Source organism: Bos taurus, chromosome 1 (genome assembly GCF_002263795.3).
Source record: "Bos taurus isolate L1 Dominette 01449 registration number 42190680 breed Hereford chromosome 1, ARS-UCD2.0, whole genome shotgun sequence".
Classification (NCBI taxonomy): Eukaryota; Metazoa; Chordata; class Mammalia; order Artiodactyla; family Bovidae; genus Bos; species Bos taurus.
Window position 1 is genome coordinate 125,488,210 of NC_037328.1, and position 19,554 is coordinate 125,507,763.

The 19,554-nt window shown below is 39.7% G+C and overlaps 1 protein-coding gene across 2 annotated transcripts in view; it reads left to right on the forward strand.

Moving 5' to 3' along the window:
- The window catches only part of SLC9A9 (solute carrier family 9 member A9), a 663,428-nt gene that overhangs the window by 445,052 nt on the left and 198,822 nt on the right, over positions 1 to 19,554 (forward strand).

The window sequence follows — 19,554 nt, forward strand, 5'->3', positions numbered from 1 at the left end:
GTAAATCACATTTTATTTCCCAAAGTCATACACCTTGATGATCCTGCAGCCCCTCCCTGGTCCCCCCTATTCTCTGTGAGGCAAATCCATACCCATCACATCCGACAGGATAAGATTCGTCTGACTGGGAAGGGGCTTCCAAGAAGATTGTTTTCAGACCAAGGACTCTGTTATTCCAGCACCAGTGTAGTGCCTGGCACATAGAAGAATTGAATAAATAATTGGTACATGAAAAATTAGCTGGATATAATAAACACACACATATATTTCTTTTGTTAAGCCTTTACTAACAGATTTCTACCCACTTGACAAATAGATGCAAGAGCAGGACTAACGAGTTTAGGATAAAAAGCTTATCTTTAAATTGGACCAAGTGGCTATGTGTAAGCCAAATTCAAGGGGAAAAGGGCCTTTTAAAGTATTGTGAATATTGCTAAACACTTAAAAGCGCTTTGACCAAAGGTCGAAATGGAGAGTGTTTTGAAATGCTTGTTGAACTATTTTCTAACCATGTAAATGTGACCTGCAATTTCTTTCACAGTGGTAGCTACTTGTAGGCTCCTCTGGATGAGCACAAATATTGCATTAAACACTATAGTGTCGGCTCCTCTGTAAACTGATAGTAAGATAATAGTGTGTTCAGGTTTCTGGAAAATAAATTCAGTAGGTGGATCCATGCATGGAAAAATTAGGACTTGGAAAGCAGAAGTTAGAGGATACCAATCCCCACAAGAGAAATATATTGAATGCTCTATCAGGTAAATTAGAATATTCAGAACATAAAGTGGTGCTGGCAACATTTTCTTTAAAGTAATTCAAATATAACTTACTTTCTATTATTGTGTTTCTTTACCCTGAAGGATTTGTCCCCAAAGCAATAATGTGTTTTACCCTAAAATATTTACCGAATTCTCCTATGCACGCGTGCGTGCTGAGTTCCTTCCGTTGTGTTCCACTCTTTGCAATGCTGTGGACTGTAGCCCACCAGGCTCCTCTGTCTGTGGGATTATCAGGCAAGAATACTGGGGTGGGTTGCCATGCCCTCCTCCAGGGGATCTTCTAGAACCCACATCTCTTACATCTCTGGCATTGACAGGCAGGTTCTTTACCACTTTTTTGAAAGGCATCCATTGGCTTCAGATAGATGTCATAGCTTATGCAGTCTCTTAACAACTGGACCAGCAGGGAGAAGGTAATATAAAATGGGGCCTTAGCCGAGTTAGAAGGTTTATCAAGTATAGTACAGTGCCTAATAGAGAAAGATAGTAACATCAACTGTAGCATCCACAGTAAGGAGTCCTGGAGGTCATCTTAGCCCAGTGTGTTATGGCCTGCTGAGAGGCACAGTATGGAGTTGCCAGGTCATGGAAATGCCCCAGTGAGAACTAGCTCCAAATGGCCCACAAATTCAATGCCAGACCTATCCACCAGCCAGAAGGGAAGAAGAGTAAAAGTTAAAACCATAAGCTTTTAAACTCAAATGAACATCAGAACCACCTCGAGGGCTCATTAAACTCCAGATTGCTGGCCCCAGCCTCAGAGTTTCTGATCCAGTAGGTCTGGTTCAGGGCCTAAGAATTTGTATTTTAACCACACTCCAGGCAATGCTGATATGGCTGGTTCTGAGACTACATTTTGAGAACCACTGGTTTACACTTATAACCCCACGTGGAAATGGGGCTACCTTGAGGAGAGAAATTCATGGTGCATTGATCAAGAAGGAAATAGAACATACTAGAATAAACATAAAATAATAAGACCATAAGTTAGTGTGTGTTCAGGCACAAGCACAACACACATTTGGTTTGACCGTGTAATAGCGGTACTATCGTATGCTCTACTTCCATCATGGTTTATAATGCTATCAAAGAAATCCTCAATTTCATTATAGCTTTTAAATATAGTTGTCCATCATTTACACTGTATGTAGGGAGACTTTGCTTGTTTACAGAGAAACATCTCATTAACCATCTTTGATGTCAGATGCTTTCCATGAAATGCCAGAATGTTAGCAAACTGGGGCTTCAATCAAATGACACATAAAGGGGAACCCAAAGGGCAGGTATGCAAACATGACATAGAATGAACTCAAACGTCCTCACTTGGCTATGATTTATTTATACACTTTGCCTTCCCTCTCATATATATTTTACATTCAACTTTTTTTCTTTTTAATTATTAGGTATGTACTTGAGGATTTTTTTTTTGTCCCTATAAATCTGTCATTCAGCTGCAAACTATCACAGTAAGATGCAGTTTTATGTAAGGTAAAAATTGGTAACATTAATATGAATTGCACTTTGATAGAAATAACTTGAAATGGCAATGACTTAAGCTTAGAGAAACTCTATGTAAAGAATGATCTTTACATATGAAACAAATTCTCCATTGGCTAAGTCTTATCATGGGACTTCCCTGGTAGCTCAGATGGTAAAGAATCTGCCTGCAATACAGGAGACCAGGGTTTGATTTCTGGGACAGGAAGATCCCCTGCAGAAGGATATGGCTACCCACTCCAGTATTCTTGCCTGGAGAGTTACACGGACAGAGTTTTATTAATAATAACAAAATACTTTTAATGCAGCATTTTAATGCATTTAACACAGAGACCTTTGCTTCTTAAAATTCTAGAGAAAAAGATTCCTCCAGTATTATTTTGGAGGTTTTCGTGTAAAAGCAAGCAGAATGGTCTCTTGATTAGAATCCAGGTCTCCTCCCTTCTGTTAAATACATTAATCCTGGTGCTTAGGAAAACTCAGCTCTCAGTAGCCAAGGACTAGCTCTGCTGTTAGCCAGGAAATAAGAGATCAAAGGTGTCAGGTTTTGCCCTACAAGGCCAGTAAACAGTATTATCCACCAAAGAATCACACATGTTTACAAAGAAAGTTCAGAGACCAACAGAGTAAAACTTTCTGGCAGTGAAACTCCAGTACTTTGGCCACCTCATGAGAAGAGTTGACTCATTGGAAAAGAGTCTGATGCTGGGAGGGATTGGGAGCAGGAGGAGAAGGGGACGACAGAGGATGAGATGGCTGGATGGCATCACTGACTCGATGGACATGAGTTTGAGTGAACTCTGGGAGTTGGTGATGGACAGGGAGGCCTGACGTGCTGCAATTCATGTGGTCACAAACAGTCGGACACGACTGAGCAACTGAACTGAACTGAACCCTACTTAGTTAAGAGTAGGGTGTCACATGGAGTTAATGGAATGAGAGCCCATTTGTTGTTCAGTCGCTCAATCATGAATGACACCATGGACTGCAGCATGCCAGGCTTCCCTGTCCTTTACCATCTCCTGGAGCTTGCTCAATCTCACGTCCATTGAGTTGATGATGTAAGCAAACAATCTCATCCTCAGTCATCCCCTTCTCCTCTTGCCCTCGGTCCTTCTTAGCATCAGGATCTTTTCCAGTCAGTTGGCTCTTAGCATCAGGTGGCCAAAGTATTGGAGTTTCAGCTTCAGCATCAGTCCTTCTAGTGAATATTCAGGGTTGATTTCCTTTAGGACGGACTGGTTGGACCTCCTTGTAGTCCAAGGGACTCTCAAGAGTCTTCTCCAACACCACAGTTCAAAAGCATCAGTTCTTTGGTGCTCATCCTTCTTCATGGTCCAACTCTCATATCCATACATGACTACTGGAAAAACGATAGCTTTGACTATACAGACCTTTGCTGGCAAAGTAATGTCTCCTTTTTAATATATTATCTAGATTTGTCACAGCTTTTCTTCCAAAGAGGAAGCATCTTTTAATTTCACAGCCACAATCACCATCTGCAGTGATTTTGGAGCCCAAGAAAATAAAGTCTGTCACTGTTTCCATTGTTTCCCCATCTATTTGCCATGAGATGATGGGACCATACCACAGTGAAAACACTTCCTAGCTTCTCCCAGATAGGAATGCCAGATTCATCTCTTCAACACATCTCAGCCACAGTGCAGAAAGCCTAGTTTACCAGAGCAATTCAGAACTTGTATTCCAGACAGTATGAGAAAGTGCCCCCAGCAAGATGACTTATACAACTTCCAGATTTTAGCTTCCAATATCACAAAGAATAATAGTTGACTTTTATTGACAATTTATTCTGTGCCAGATATTAGAAAATAAAGTGCAAGATAAAGTACAAAACCTCCCTGCAACTCTGCCTCTAATCTGTGAAATGGAGATGATGGTAGTAGCTTCCTCCTAGAGTGGGTGAGGCCTGACGAAGTGGCACAGTCGCATTGTCTGGCTGCAGAGTCAGACTCCAAGGCCAGGCAGCCCGAGCCCAGGGCCTGCACTCCCAACTAGTTCCTTCTTCTGCCACTGAAAATGCTATGCTATGCTAAGTCACTTCAGTTGTGTCCGACTCTGTGTGACCCCAGAGATGGCAGCACACCAGGCTCCCCCATCCCTGGGATTCTCCAGTCAAGAACACTGGAGTGGGTTGCTATTTCCTTCTCCAATGCATGAAAGTGAAAAGAGAAAGTGAAGTCACTCAGTCGTGTCCAACTCCTAGCGACCTCATAGACTGCAGCCTACCAGGCTCCTCCATCCATGGGATTTTCCAGGCAAGTGTACTCGAGTGGGGTGCCATTGCCTTCTCCGGCCTCTGCAAATAAATGAGCTTATTCCTGATGCCAGCAATCTACCTTGATTAACAAATCCTCTGGGGAAAAAGAGATGTACTTTTATAACCAAGACAGGCCAGTTAAAAACAAATACAGGGAATCTTCATCCATCATGAGTGATTGGGTTGACTTGCTCACTCAGCACAGAAATTCTTAGATACAAATTTTCTCCTTGACCTAGAAAAGTTAAAGGTAAATAAGGCCAGCCCTGGTCTCAGGTAGCCAAGGAGGGAAGTTTGTCTACCTCAGTTGTAGAAATTTGAAATTAGAGGCATTTGTTACCCTCAGGCTCATTTCCCAACCCCATTTGGGATTCCATCAGCCCTCCATCAGCCTCTTTCACAGATCAGACAAAAAAATTGCACATCCTGCTCTGTGTCCATTGCAGAATGAAAAACTTTTAGGTAATACAGTGTCTCCGCTAGCATTATTTTAGTTAAGTCTTTAAATTTTATTTGGGGTTTATGTCCTCTTCTATTTTATGTCATCCTAGAATGATTTTTTCATCAAATGTCCCCACTGACTACAAAGTTTTTAATATCAGTCACCATAGGAATGCATACAGAGGTAAAGAGAGAACTGTCTTTAGTAATATTTTTTAATCTTAAACAATAATGAAGTTAAATATACCTGCTTACATACTGATTTCCCTTATTGCTGAGGTGAGGAAATGACAATCTAATGTAATAGAAGATCAGATCAGATCAGATCAGTCGCTCAGTTGTGTCCGACTCTTTGTGACCCCATGAATTGCAGCACGTCAGGCCTCCCTGTCTATCACCAACTCCCGGAGTTCACTCAGACTCACGTCCATCGAGTCAGTGATGCCATCCAGCCATCTCATCCTCTGTCATCCCCTTCTCCTCTTGCCCCCAATCCCTCCCAGCATCAGAGTCTTTTCCAGTGAGTCAACTCTTCCCATGAGGTGGCCAAAGTACTGGAGTTTCAGCTTTAGCATCATTCCTTCCAAAGAAATCCCAGGGCTGATCTCCTTCAGAATGGACTGGTTGGATCTCCTTGCAGTCCAAGGGACTCTCAAGGGTCTTCTCCAACACCATAGTTCAAAAGTATTAATTCTTCGGTGTTCAGCCTTCTTCACAGTCCAACTCTCACATCCATACATATAATCAAATTCCCTTCATATCCAGCTGGGTTCTGCTTGGTTTTCTTTTTGGCATCCAGAGTCTTATGCATGTTTAACAATTTATTTCACTGGTGAGTTAACATAGTAATTAAGCTCACACACTGTGAGGCAGACAATGTGGGTTCTAATCTTGCCTCCCTCTCCTACTAGCTGTGGGACCTTGAGCAATAATTTAACCTCTTTATGCTTCAGTTTTCTTATTTGTAAGCTTGAAACAATAATAACTTCCTACCTCTTTAGATTTTTATATGGATTAAGTATTGCATGTATAAATTTAAGGCACACAGTAAGTGCTCAATAAATGTTGTGCTGTAGTTATTTAGTCGCTAGGTCGTGTCTAACTCTCTTGTGACACCATGGACGATAGCCCAGCAGGCTTCTCTGTCCATGGGATTTTCCAGGCAAGAATATTGGAGTGGGTTGCCATTTCTTTCTCCAGGGTTTCTTCCCAGTCCAGGGTTCGAACTCGAGTCTCCTGCATTGGCAGGTGGATTCTTCACCACTGAGCCACCAGGGAAGACCAAATGTTGCTGCAACACTACCCAAATCACCACCTATGAGCCTTGCTTATCTAAACATCCTTTTTCTGCCTATGGCATGTGTGTATATATATAAATGTATACACACACACACACACACATACACATATACACACGTATATATACACATATATGTGTATATATATGTGTATACGTATACACATATATATACACACATATACACACACACATGCATACATACACATAAAGAGTTATTAATTAATTGTATTTATGAAAGCATGGCTTACATGGGAAATAGAAATAGTCTCTAGGGAGTTTATTTCATTTTATGTAGTGACTAGATTCATCAATTTTACAGGCAGCTCCTATTTCTGCATTCAAAATAATGAACCTCTTAAAGAAAAATGCTCACAAAAAGCGTAATATTTATCCAGCAACTCAGAAAGATTCTTTCTGGAACATGCTTCTGTTTGCTTCTAAGTAAAATAATCTTTGTCTCAGATCTCTTCAGAGATTTAATTTGCACCATTTCATTGATATATATTAATTTATTATTTTGCATTGATTTTGTACCAATTTGTACATTTTGTATCAGTTTGTATTAATTGACAAGTCTGAGAAATACCCTCTGTCTTGTAACATGGAAAATGAGTTTACTCCTATGAATGTAAACTTATACTCAATATTCCCCACCTCTAACTCCCATTTAAAATTATGTTCTATTTTCTGTAGGCTTTTCTAAATATTGTTTCAGAACTCCAAATATTTATTGCTTAAATTAATTTAGTTTGATATATTTTATTAAAATTATTGGATGACTCTAGTAACCTGCTGTTAACCTAAATATATCCTGGGTTTTTAACAAGTGTGGAGAGCAGCTACTAGATTTACCTTCAGTGCCATCTGGGTTTTTTAATATGTTTCTTTCTGCATACTGAATCTTCCCAGTTCCAGAGATAATAGACTTTATCCTCACATCTGCCAGCTATCCTCCACTAGGCATGCGCTTATCTTCTTCAACATGCTCTTGAGAACATCAGTATCAATAAGCTTCACCCATTTGTGAGGTTTACCAAACAATGAACATTCTGCTCTATTGAAGGGTATTTATTAGCCTGCTATCATAAAATGTGATCAAATATAGGTGCCTTACTTTAAGTAATAAATGTGTCGTTGTTACTGTTGTTCAGTGGCTGAGTTGTGTCCATCTCTTTGCAACCCCGTGGACTGCAACATGCTAGGCTTCCCTGTCCTTCACCATCTCCCAGATATTGCTTAAACTCATGTCTATTGAGTGATGCCATCCAAATACCTCATCCTCTGTCATCCCCTTCCCCTCCTGCCTTCAATCTTTCCTGGCATCAGGATCTTTTCCAATGAGTCAGCTCTTTGCATCAGGTGGCAAAGTATTGACACTTCAGCTTCAGCACCAGCCCTTCTAATGAATATTCACGATTGATTTCCTTTAGGATTGACTGGTTTGAACTCTTTGCAGTCAAAGGGACTCTCAAGAGTCTTCTCCAGCACCACAGTCTGAAAGTATCAATTCTTCAGTGCTCAACCTTCTTTATGGTCCAACTCTCACATCCATACATGACTACCAGAAAAACTATAGCTTTGACTATATAGATCATTATTGGCAAAGTGATGTATCTTTACTTTAGATAATACGTGAAGTCTGAAAAGAATATTTTAAATACAATAGATGGAACTTGTGACCCAAAAGGCTATAGAGGGGATTCCAGTTTGGGTCAAGACGGAGTAACCATGCTTAATCCCTTCTGTATCTTTCTCTGAATGCAATTAAAATCTCTAGACAGAATGCCTGTAGCTGCTATCTAAGGACTTTTAAGAGTAAATGATGGATTGGGGAAGGAAACAAATTCAGAGTACTATTAAACCAGTGGTGAATTTCCCTTTTTTTTTTTCCCCTCTATGGCTTCTCAACCTGAACTCAAAGCAGTTTAAAGGTCAGAATTGCACAATAAGGAAGAGAGTAAGAACCGCAACAGAAGTGATCTGTTTGGGCATAAGGAACAGGACAGAGGACTGTCATGGGTTAGAGGAGTGGGGAATTCCCTGGGTTTGTTGTTATTGCTTACTTCATTGTCATTTCAATACCAGGCAGAGCTGAGGCAGCAGCGGTAATGATGGCAGCAGCGCCGGTTGGATGGACCCCAAATTCCCAGTCAGGGGAACTAAGATCCTGAGGCCTCACCTGAGGCCGCAGGAAGAATTCCCATGGCATTATTTTCTCTCTTAATCTTATCACTGTTTGACCTTGAAAACAGGCCCAATATTGCAGAAAAGTCATGGGAAAACACGTAGAAGCACAGGGAAACAAAAACCCTGGGCTTTAGGAAGCCAGAAAATATGGGGGAAATTGTGGTGTGGAGGGAGCACAGGAAAGTTAAAATTGTGTATAAACTTTTGGGCTCACCTCCAAGCTGCATAAGCATATATCTGACCCTAAACATCACACCAAAGCGTTTGAGAAATGAACTGCAAGAGAGAGCATCACTCAGGTCCCATATATACACTGCACAGCTCACATGAAGGGCATGTATGGATCTTAGATCAAAATGTAAACTATAAAACTTCTAGAAGAAAACATAAGAGACAAATCTTCATGGCCTTAAATTAGGCAAAGGAGTCTTAAATGTTATACCAAAAGCATCACATACAAAATAAAAAAAGTGATAAATAGGACTTCATCAAAAGGAATCTCTTTTGCTTTGCAAAAGACGCTGTTAAGAGCATAAAAATGCAAACTACACACTCAGACTCTGAGAGAATGCATTGCTGATGGGAATACAAAAGAGTGTGGCCAATCTGTAGATCACTTTAGCAGTTTCTTATAAAGTTAAACATACAGTGATTATAGGAGTCAGCATTCCCTCTTCTAGACATTTAGCCTAGAGAGTAAAGTGGGGATAACAGAATCTGTCTCTGAAGATTAAACATGTGAACATTAAGTAAAAAAATACATGTTAAAATCCTTTGAGCAGAACTGAGGACTCATTAGTAACTATTTTATTCACAGCTTTTATTAGAAATGTCAGATAAAGTTTAATAGTGTTTTCAGCATATATTCAGATAATCACATCATTTTTTTCATCTGGTTTATTGATGTATGAGATATATTGATTGCTATCTTGATATTGAATTATATTTACAATATCAGGATAGTTATTTTTTTCCCCACAGTTCTGCTATCTATAATAATAGCCGAGGTTAGTCTATAATTTTCTTTTTTTTTTTTTTGGAAGGAGAGGGGGCTCTCTTTATTTAAAGTTTAAATAGTGTTAAGGATGTGCTATATTCATAGCATGAGCTAAAGACTTCTATTTTTTCATGGTATTAAATGAAAGCATAGAGTAGAAATGATCAGGTTTTTAAAGAGAAGTTAGGAGTCAGCTGTAAAACCATCTGGCTCCTGGAGTCCTTTTAATAGTAGGTCTTTAATCACCTTTCTGGATGTGAGAGTTGGACTGTGAAGAAAGCTGAGCACCGAAGGATTGATGCTTTTGAACTGTGGTGTTGGAGAAGACTCTTGAGAGTCCCTTGGACTACAAGGAGATCCAACCAGTCCATTCTAAAGGAGATCAGTCCTGGGTGTTCATTGGAAGGACTGATGCTGAAGCTGAAACTCCAATACTTTGGCCACCTCATGTGAAGAGTTGACTCATTGGAAAAGACCCTGATGCTGGGAGGTATTGGGGGCAGGAGGAGAAGGGGACGATAGAGGATGAGATGGCTGGATGGCATCACCGACTTGATGGACATGAGTTTGAGTGAACTCCAGGAGTTGGTGATGGACAGGGAGGCCTGGCGTGCTGTGATTCGTGGGGTCGCAAAGAATCCGACACGACTGAGCAACTGAACTGAACTGAATCACCTTTCCAGTGTCTCCTATGGTAATTGCTGTATTCAGATGTAAGATTGTGATTTTTTTTTTTTAGCTCAAAAGTGGTCAAGGATTGGCAATTTCATATGGTTAAATGTAGTAGTAAAATGGATATCCATATGACCTTTACCTAGTTTTATCCACTGTTAATAATATGCCCATTTTGCTTTCTTGCTTTTATAAATACATATATCACATATATTAAATGTGTTTTTATTTGCTTTTTTTTATTTTTCACTGAATCATTTAAATGTAAAAACAGACATCATACACTTCTAATCTAAGTACAGGATAATGAGTCTTTGAAAAACAAGGACATTCTATTAGATTACTAAAATATCATCACTGTATCTAAAAATATTAAAAACAATAATGTTATCAGTATACACTCAAATTTTCCCAGTTATTGCAAAAAAAATATCATGTGTAGATGTTTTTTAATTACATGATCTGATAGAGGTTATATATTGTATTTGGTCAGTTTTCTTTTAGTCTCTTTAAATCAGTTTCTCTGCTTGTTTTTTCCCCCATGGCATTGATTTTTAGGGGAAAAAAAAAGGTCAGTTGTTTCACACACTATTTCACATTCTGGACTTGTTTGTTTCCTTCTAGATCAATTAATATGTTCTTTTCTCTGCTATATTTCCTGGAAACTAGAAATTAGGTCAAGGCTTGAAATTCAGGTTGAACCTTTTTGGCGAGAATTTCCACTGGCAAATGAACAAGTCTTTCACTCATTAGGGGTATGTTTCAGGTACACCTGTTGGTCTGTATTATTTGACATGGTATCTGGTAACCCCTTGTGGACGTGGTTAGTCCCAAACTGAGATATACTATCCTGGGTAGTAAACTGTGTCCTCTCAAAATTCATATATTGAAGCTCTAACACCCAGTATTACTGTAGTTGGAGACAGGGTTTTTAGAAGGTAATGAAGGTTAAGTGGGATCATGAGAGTAGGGTTCTAGCTGATAGGAGTGGTGAACTTATAAAAAGAGAGATGGATTGCTGTCTCTCTGCACATGTGCTCCAAGGAACACAGTGAGGACATAGGGAGAAGGTGCTGTCTGCAAACCAAGACATAAGCCCTCACCAGAGCCTAACCATTCTGGCAACCTGATCATAGACTGCCAAAACTGTGAGAAAATAAATGTCTGTTGTTTAAGCCAAAAAGAATATTCATTGGTAATGCTATATACTTAATAATGTGTATTTCCCCCAAAATTAATAATGTACATTTCATATCAATAGGCACATAAAGTCAACTTGTCCCACTACTGGTGATGCTGAGTTTGTTCATATGGTTATAGCAGTAACTTCCATTGTAAAAGTATAGTTTTAACTCTGTAATTAGTTTTTAACCTATGGGGCAACACTTGAGAACTGTGTGAATCTCCTGTTTCCAACATTCTTTTAGCCATTGTTTTTGCATCCATCAATGATCTCTGTCTGATTCAGTGATTCATTTGAGATGACTGTTTTGATTTCCTTTGCAAGGTGATTTTTTGTGAGTTTCCTAGTTTACCAAATGATCACAATTTTGATTACCTTTTTTATTAGTAATATTTATTTCTAATACATTGAATTATAAGAATGTTTTACCAGTAACAATTCTACTTTTAACATATAAGATTTTTTATAATCAAATATGTGACTGATTTGGGTGTATATTCCATGGACACACACCAAAAAAAGTATTTTTGCTCTTTTTAGGGAAAAAGTTTTGTACATATGTATTGAATTTCTTGATGATGTTACTCAAATTCCCTACATCCTTATCTATATTTTCACTAGATATAGGATTCTGAAAGAGATACATTAAATTCCCCAGTAGAATTTTTTGTAATCAAAGTCTTACATTCTAATTTTATATAGTCTTTCATGAATCAGTATTTTTTATGTGTTGTGTGTAGTATACCACTTTATGATAGGGACTCTTCAAATTGCCTGGTATGTCTTTCTCATCCCAGAAATGAAGCTTAAATTGGTTGTATCCTTCTTATACGTTCATTCCCCTCTTCTATTCTCTAGTTATCATAATGTGACATCCTAAAATAAAGAGTGAAAGCAACACAGAAAACTCATTTTCGTTAGTACTAGACAGTGGGAACGCCTTCCTTCCTCCATTTCATTTTGGTTATAAACAAGCAGTGAGCTAGTAGATTTCAGTGTTTTGATCAACATCATTTCATTCCCTGAAGTCCTTAACTTCTCTTTAGAAAATAAAGTCTAATTTTTAATCTATTATCATCTTTTACCTGTTAGTATGCATTTTAAACCTTAATGAAATGGTTTAAGAAAAATTACTGCATAAAATCCGAAGAGTTGCAATAGAACTCCCATTTTGCATTTACCCTAAAGATCAATTGCAGAGCCCAAATATGGGATTTTAACTGGAGTTTTTAAAAATAAGTGCTGAGTTCTATCACACAGAATCACTTCGAAGAAATTGGTTAAGACAGGGAATTGCCCATTAGAGGCAAAATGTGCTTTAATGCAGAGTTCATTGTACTCAGTACATGGAATGTTTGGAAGACTATTAGCACTTCTTTTCTTTTCTTTTTTTTAACGGGAAGCGTGTTCCCCATGTCCCACTGCTAGATTTGCAGTGCAGAGTATAACTGACCAGTAATGAAGCAGTCCCCACGCTTGGAGATGAGGGTTGAAAGAATGTAACAATTGACTTCTCTGGGCATTGGCTGCTTATTTCTTATTTTCTGCAGGATTCAATGTGAACATCAAAGGTCACCACATGTCTCCTTGAGCTTCTTTGTCTCTCATTCTCCTTGGGCACAGCACCCACATATGAGCCCCACCAAGTAAACGATCGTCTTTGTTTGGAAAGTTGCAGCTAAAATGCTGGTTCAGCTCTGGGGCCACCACAACCTAGATTTCCTCACCTGCTGGCCCTCGCGGGTTTGTGCCAGGAGAGTGCAGCTGCCTGCCTGCAGCCTTTGTCCATGTGGGTTGTGATTTATTCTGGTCTAGCCAGCAAAATAATCCCATTCTTTTCTTTTTATTATTTTACTGTCACCATGGATCTACTCATTATTATACAGCACTCTTATGTCAAAGAGATCCTCAAAGAAAGGGAGAAAATATAAATGTTTGAAACAGCAATCTTAATTCTATTTTTCATGAACCATTACCAGACATTTAAGCAAGTATTTAATTTTTATGAGTATAAACTAATACATGCTTATTATATAAAATTTTAAAAACTAAAAAATTATTTAAAAAAATAAAATTCACCTGAAGTCCTTTTATGCCAAGATAATTACTAACAATAGTACATTTCTCTATTAATCTATAGATGTATAGATTTATAGATCTATAGGTTTTTTGGTAATCAAATTTTTTTTACAAAACTCAGATCTGTTATTTTTTTACTTAAAAATATAGCATGATAGCTTTCCAATTTTATTAGCTATCCTGTGAAATTATGTTTTCAAGGACTGAATAACAAAATAATATGAATATGCCAAAATTATTTATTATTTATTAGAACATATGAACCTAGAATTATTTTAAACAATTATAAATGATGCTGTGATTATTTCATACATACATACACACATAAAACTTCTTATATCTCTGATTTTTTTTTGGAATAAAAATGAAATTGAGGAGTCAGTGGTGGAATATTTTATAGAACTCAAAATATATTTTGCCAAATTGCTTTCTAGTAAGGTCAATGGCAACCCACTCCAGTACTCTTGCCTGGAAAATCCCACGGACAGAGGAGCCTGGTTGGCTGGAGTCCATGGGGTCGCTAGGAGTTGGACACGACTGAGCGACTTCCCTTTCACTTTTCACTTTCATGCATTGGAGAAGGCAATGGCAACCCACTCCAGTGTTCTTGCCTGAAGAATCCCAGGGACGGGGGAGCCTGGTGGGCTGCCATCCATGGGGTTCCTCAGAGTCGGACACGACTGAAGTGACTTAGCAGCAGCAGCAGCAGCAGCAAGGGCAGATTAATTTAAACAACAACAATGTAATCTATTCTTTCACTGGTGACTTTCCAACCTATTTCTTGTAGTCCAGGATTATTGCATGTTTTGAGGATGCCTAATCATTTTCTAAAATTTTGTCCTGATTTCAGAAGTTCATTTATTCTAGGTCTTCAAGAAGATGTTCCTTTTTCTTCACTCTGTAGAACATCTTGATAAGCTCTGTGCGAATTTTCTTGCCTCTGCTAGTTTTTGAATATGGAGAAAGCTTTCCAAACAGACTCAGTATTTGCCAAGAGACAGGTGTGTGGATTGCCCTGGTTCCCCTCAACACCCATCTGGCTGTTTGTCACCTTACCTTCTGGGAGTCATAGCAAGCAAATCAATCTGCAACAAATTTAACCAAAACTCTAGGATCAACCAAACACTCATCTTGAAGCTACGCCCTATGTGTGTAGAATTTTCTGTCATCCTCACTGCTCAGTCTTCAGGCCCTCTAAATGAATGCTACACACTCTACTGGCATGTCCCCACTTCCATCCTTGGGTACCACTTTACATATAGGACATTTATACTCCCAAAATGCAATGTGCCCTTGCAAATGCTGACCTCTGTCCCTCATCCTTTCATTCATTCATTCACATTCATTCAGTGAATATTTATTGAGTTTCTACTCTGTGCCAGCCACCAGATAAAGCACAGAAGAGACAACAGTCCCTGCCTTTGTGTAGCTGACACAACACTCCTAACTCCCACCTTCCACCCACCCTGTGACCTTTTGCTCTGGGTTTTCTGGTTGATACAAGATCTCTAAATTGGTGCAGGTAGTGGGGCTGAGGACAAAGTGTGTTTCAGCTGTCTTGCACGCACAGGCCAGGATGCTGTATTCCATGAAGTGGGATATGGGTGGGGAAACACCACTGGTTGCTCTTCATAAAATAGCTTATGATTATTGAAAGCTCCTAGGAGATTCTAATGCTAACCTGTCCATTATTTGAGGTTTTCAATGGGATTGGAGTTGTCTCCTCCTCTGGATCTTCAAAAGCATTTAAGTATGAAGTTAGGAGGGATACCGTTAGGTACTGCTAACTTGAAACCATTTTCAACAGTCACACAAGGCATTTATAATCTTCCAGTTGTGCTATTTCTTTTTATCAAGGTAAATTTTGAGGCAGTTGTTTTTGGAGATTTTGTTGTTGTTGTTCTAGTGGTAAAGAACCCACCCACCGGCCAGTGCAGGAGACTTCAGAATCCGATTCAGTCCCTGGGTCAGGATGGTCCCTTGGGGAAGGGAACAGCTACCCACTCCAGTATTCTGGCCTGGAGAATGCCATGGACAGAGGAGCCTGGTGGGCTACAGTCCATGGGGTCACACAGAGTCAGACACGACTAAAGCAACTTAGCACAGCACAGCAACCGAACAAAAGAAACACAAAACTACAGGAGCAAATTTTGTATGATGAATATAAATAGTATAGTTTGATACTTAATATTTCTGCCTTCAATCCTTCAACAGAAACATTTGGCTGTGATTTTTTTTTTTCCATCACTGATCCAAATCCTGTCTTTGTAACTCAGTAGGACACTAAGGTGAAGTGAAAATCTGGCCTGTGTTTATATCTTATAATTAACTTCTTTTTGGATTGTTTGGTGTGTCCCATAACTTCTAATACATGCTATAAAAATATCAACATCTTAATTTTGTCTTCTGCCCTGTGTATTTGCGATGGTGGTGGGTGGAGGGGCTTAGCAGGGAATATGGAAGTAGTTTCAAGTATGTTGTTGTTGTCGTTCACTTGAAAAGTCACGTCTAACTCTTTGTGACCCCACAGACTGTAGCACCACAGGCTTCCCTGTCCTTCACCATCTCCCAGAGTTTGCTGAAACTCATGTCCATTGAGTCGGTGATGGCATCCAAACATCTCCTCTTCTGTCTTCCCCTTCTCCTCCTGCCTTCAGTCTTCCCCAGCAAAAGGTTTTTTTCCAGTGAGTCGGCTCTTCACATCAGGTGACCAAAGGATTAAAACTTCAGTATCAGTTCTTCCAATGAATATTCAGGATTGATTTCCTTTAGGATTGACTGGTTGGATCTCCTTGCAGTCCAAGGGACTCTCAAGAGTCTTCTCCAGCACCACACTTCAAAAGCATCAATTCTTCAGGGCTCAGCCTTCTCTATGGTCCAACTCTCACATCCATACATGACTACTGGAAAAACCATAGCTTTGACTAGATGGATCTTTGTTGCAAAGTAATGTCTCTGATTTTTAATATGCTGTCTAGATTTTAATACACTGTGTCGATTTGTCATAGCTTTTCTTCCAAGGAGCAAGTGTCTTTTAATTTCATGGCTGCAGTCACCATTTTCAGTGATTTTGGAGCCCAAGAAAATTAAGTCTGTCACTGTTTCCATTATTTCCCCATCTATTTGCCATGAAGTGATGGGACCAGATGCCATGATCTTCATTTTCTGAATGTTGAGTTTTAAGCCAACTTTTTCACTCTCCTCTTTCACCTTCATCAAGAAGCTCTTTAGTTCCTCTTTGCTTTCTGCCATAATGGCAGTGTCATCTGCATATCTGAGGTTATTGTTATTTCTCCCGGCAATCTTGATTCCAGCTTGTGCTTCATCCAGCTCAGCATTTGCAGTGGCCCCCATTATTCCATCAAACTGTTCTTAACTGTCATTTTTTTTTTTTTTGCCACACACTTGGGGGCTTGTGGGAATTCCCCATCCAGGGATCAAACCCAAGCCCCTTTTGTGGGAGCATGGTTTCCTAATACTGGACCACCAGGGAATTCCCTGTTCTTACCGGTTTTGATGCTCTCCTACATATTGCTAAATCCAGTGGTCAAGTCTCACTTTTCAGTTTATTGAACCATCAATATTTAACTCAATCAATCCTCCTTCTTACTTGAAACCTCCTTCTTCACTTGGATTCTTGGACATACTCCCACTTTTCCTAATACGTCTGGACCACTACTCAGCTAGTCAGTTTTTGCTGCAGGGAAAATAGACCAAATACATCAATGACCTGCAACCACGAAGATGCTTCTTGTTCAAGTTACACAACAGCTAGAAGTCACCTACAGGTCTGCCTGATGCTACTGGGTTCTACTTAGTTGCAGCTCAGCCCTGCTCAACTCCTCTTGGCTACAGGTTGGCTGGAGTTCTACCATCTGTTTTCTCATCCTTAGACCCAAGCTGATGGAGCAGCCTTATCTGGAACATGCTGTTCTCTCATGGCAGATGACAAGAGAAAGTCTCTAAAAGCTTCTACTTGGACATGGTGTGTATCATGTCTACTCACATTCCACTGGGCAAAGTAAATCTACAAGTCGCATTGACTACAGGAAAGGAATAACACAGATGAGGCTTGCCCCTCACCTTAAGCCCCTGAGATGTGCTTCAGAAAGACCATCAACAAGCTTGATAAGTGTCCCCAGACGACTGAGAGTTCCAGTGTCAAACCTGCAGCCTGGTTCATCTGAGAAATCTGAAGGGCCAGGAGCTAGCTGAAGCAGCCTGCAACAGAGTGAGATCCACGGTCTGGGAAGTTGATACATTTCCACCAAGAATACATCTAAGCAGTGTGTTTTCTATTGGTTGATAGTGTGGTGGAATAGACTTCTATTCAATAGACTCCATTCCATTGCATGGAGTTATCACAGACTTAGCCCTAGAATGTCAACTGGAGAGACCAGAGATTACAGCAGAAGAAAGTCATGGCTATATAGTTGGATGTTCAGGGGCTGGGGGAGAGGTGGATAGAATGCACAATTCATGTAGGAAACCACAGAAGCAGAGAGCTTTCTGGGTTTCCCGGAGAGCCCTCTCAAATGCCAACAAAGGTCAGCTTTCAACATCCATCACAGCCAAAGAGAAGTGGTGCCAGCAAATGAAACCTTTCTTGCCTGGTTACTTCTCCTCCTTCTCCTGTCCCCTAACCTTGGAGAAGCTAGGATAGCAAGGGAATAGATTAGGAAACAGAAGGGGGATCAAAAGAAAGATGGACACTTCCAGCAAACCCGAGCTGGTGAAGGGAACTCACTTGGAATGAAATTCAGATTCTGATATTATTACATGCGACTGAACATAGTTAACACCTGAGACTATTTCTGTGATTACAGGTGACCAAAGGACTCTTTGTAAAATTATTTTATTTCGAATAGGAAATGTATATATAAGATACAAAATTTGAAAGGTACAAAAGGGTCAATAATGAAGTGAGTCTGCTCCGCTCTATTATACTGCGCACACATGTATTTTATTCGAGTAGAGTTGATTTACAATGTTGTGTTAATTTCTCATGTACAGCAAAGTGGTTCATATATTTTTCATATTCTTTTCCATTATGGTTTCTCACAGGATATTGAATAGAGTTCCATGTGCATTAACAGTAGCACCGTGTTGTTTATTCAGTCTATATATCATAGTTTGCATCTGCTAATCCCAAAGTCCTCCATCACCATGCACCCATCTTCCCCACTTGGCAACCACAAGTCTCTTCTTTATGTCTGTGGGTCTGTTTCATAGATAAGTTCATCTGTGTCATATTTTAGATTCTGCATATTAGTGATATATGTGATATTTGTCTTTTTCCTTCTGATTTCAGTTAGTATAATCATCTCCAGGTCTACTCATGTTGCTGTTAATGGCTCTTTCCATTCTTTTCATGGCTGAGTAATATTCCACGGTGTATCTGTACCGCCTCTTCTTTATCCATTCATCTGTCAGTGGACATTTAGGCTGATTCCATGTCTTGGCTCTTGTGAGTAGTGCTGCTATGAACATAGACATGCATGTATGTTTTTGAATTACAGTTTTGTCAGGATATATGCCCAGGGATGAGATTGCTGGATCATATGGCAACTCGATTTTTAGTGTTTGAGGCACTTCATACTACTTTCCGTAGTGGCTGCACCAATTTACATTCCTGCCATCAGTGTAGGAGGGCTCCTTTTCCTCTACACCCTCTCCAGCATTTGTTATTTGTAGACTTTTTAATGATGGCCATTTTGACCAGAGTAAGGTCAAAATGGTTATTCGTTGTCATCTAGATCAAAGGACTATTTTTTAAACTATCTGGGAGTAATAAAAAGTTATAGAATCAGTTCCACAGAGGGAAGTGTTGAAGCAGAGGTGTGTATATGCATAGTATATGTGTGTGTGTGTGTGTGTGTGTGTGTACGTGTGCACATGAACACGTGTACACGTGTGTGTTGGGTGGAAGGGAGGGAGACCTGATGGAGGTGCTTTCTTTCTTGCTCCATAAGCCACATTCACTGCAAGGGCTCTTGGCCCCTGACTGGTTGCTTCCATCAGCCTGGGTTTTCTCTGTACTAAGAAGTTGCATCATGACTTTGAGGCGACTTCACAGACATCTTTGATTGTGAGGCTCCAGGAGGCCAGAACCTTAGTTTACAGTTGGCTGCCCTTGCATTT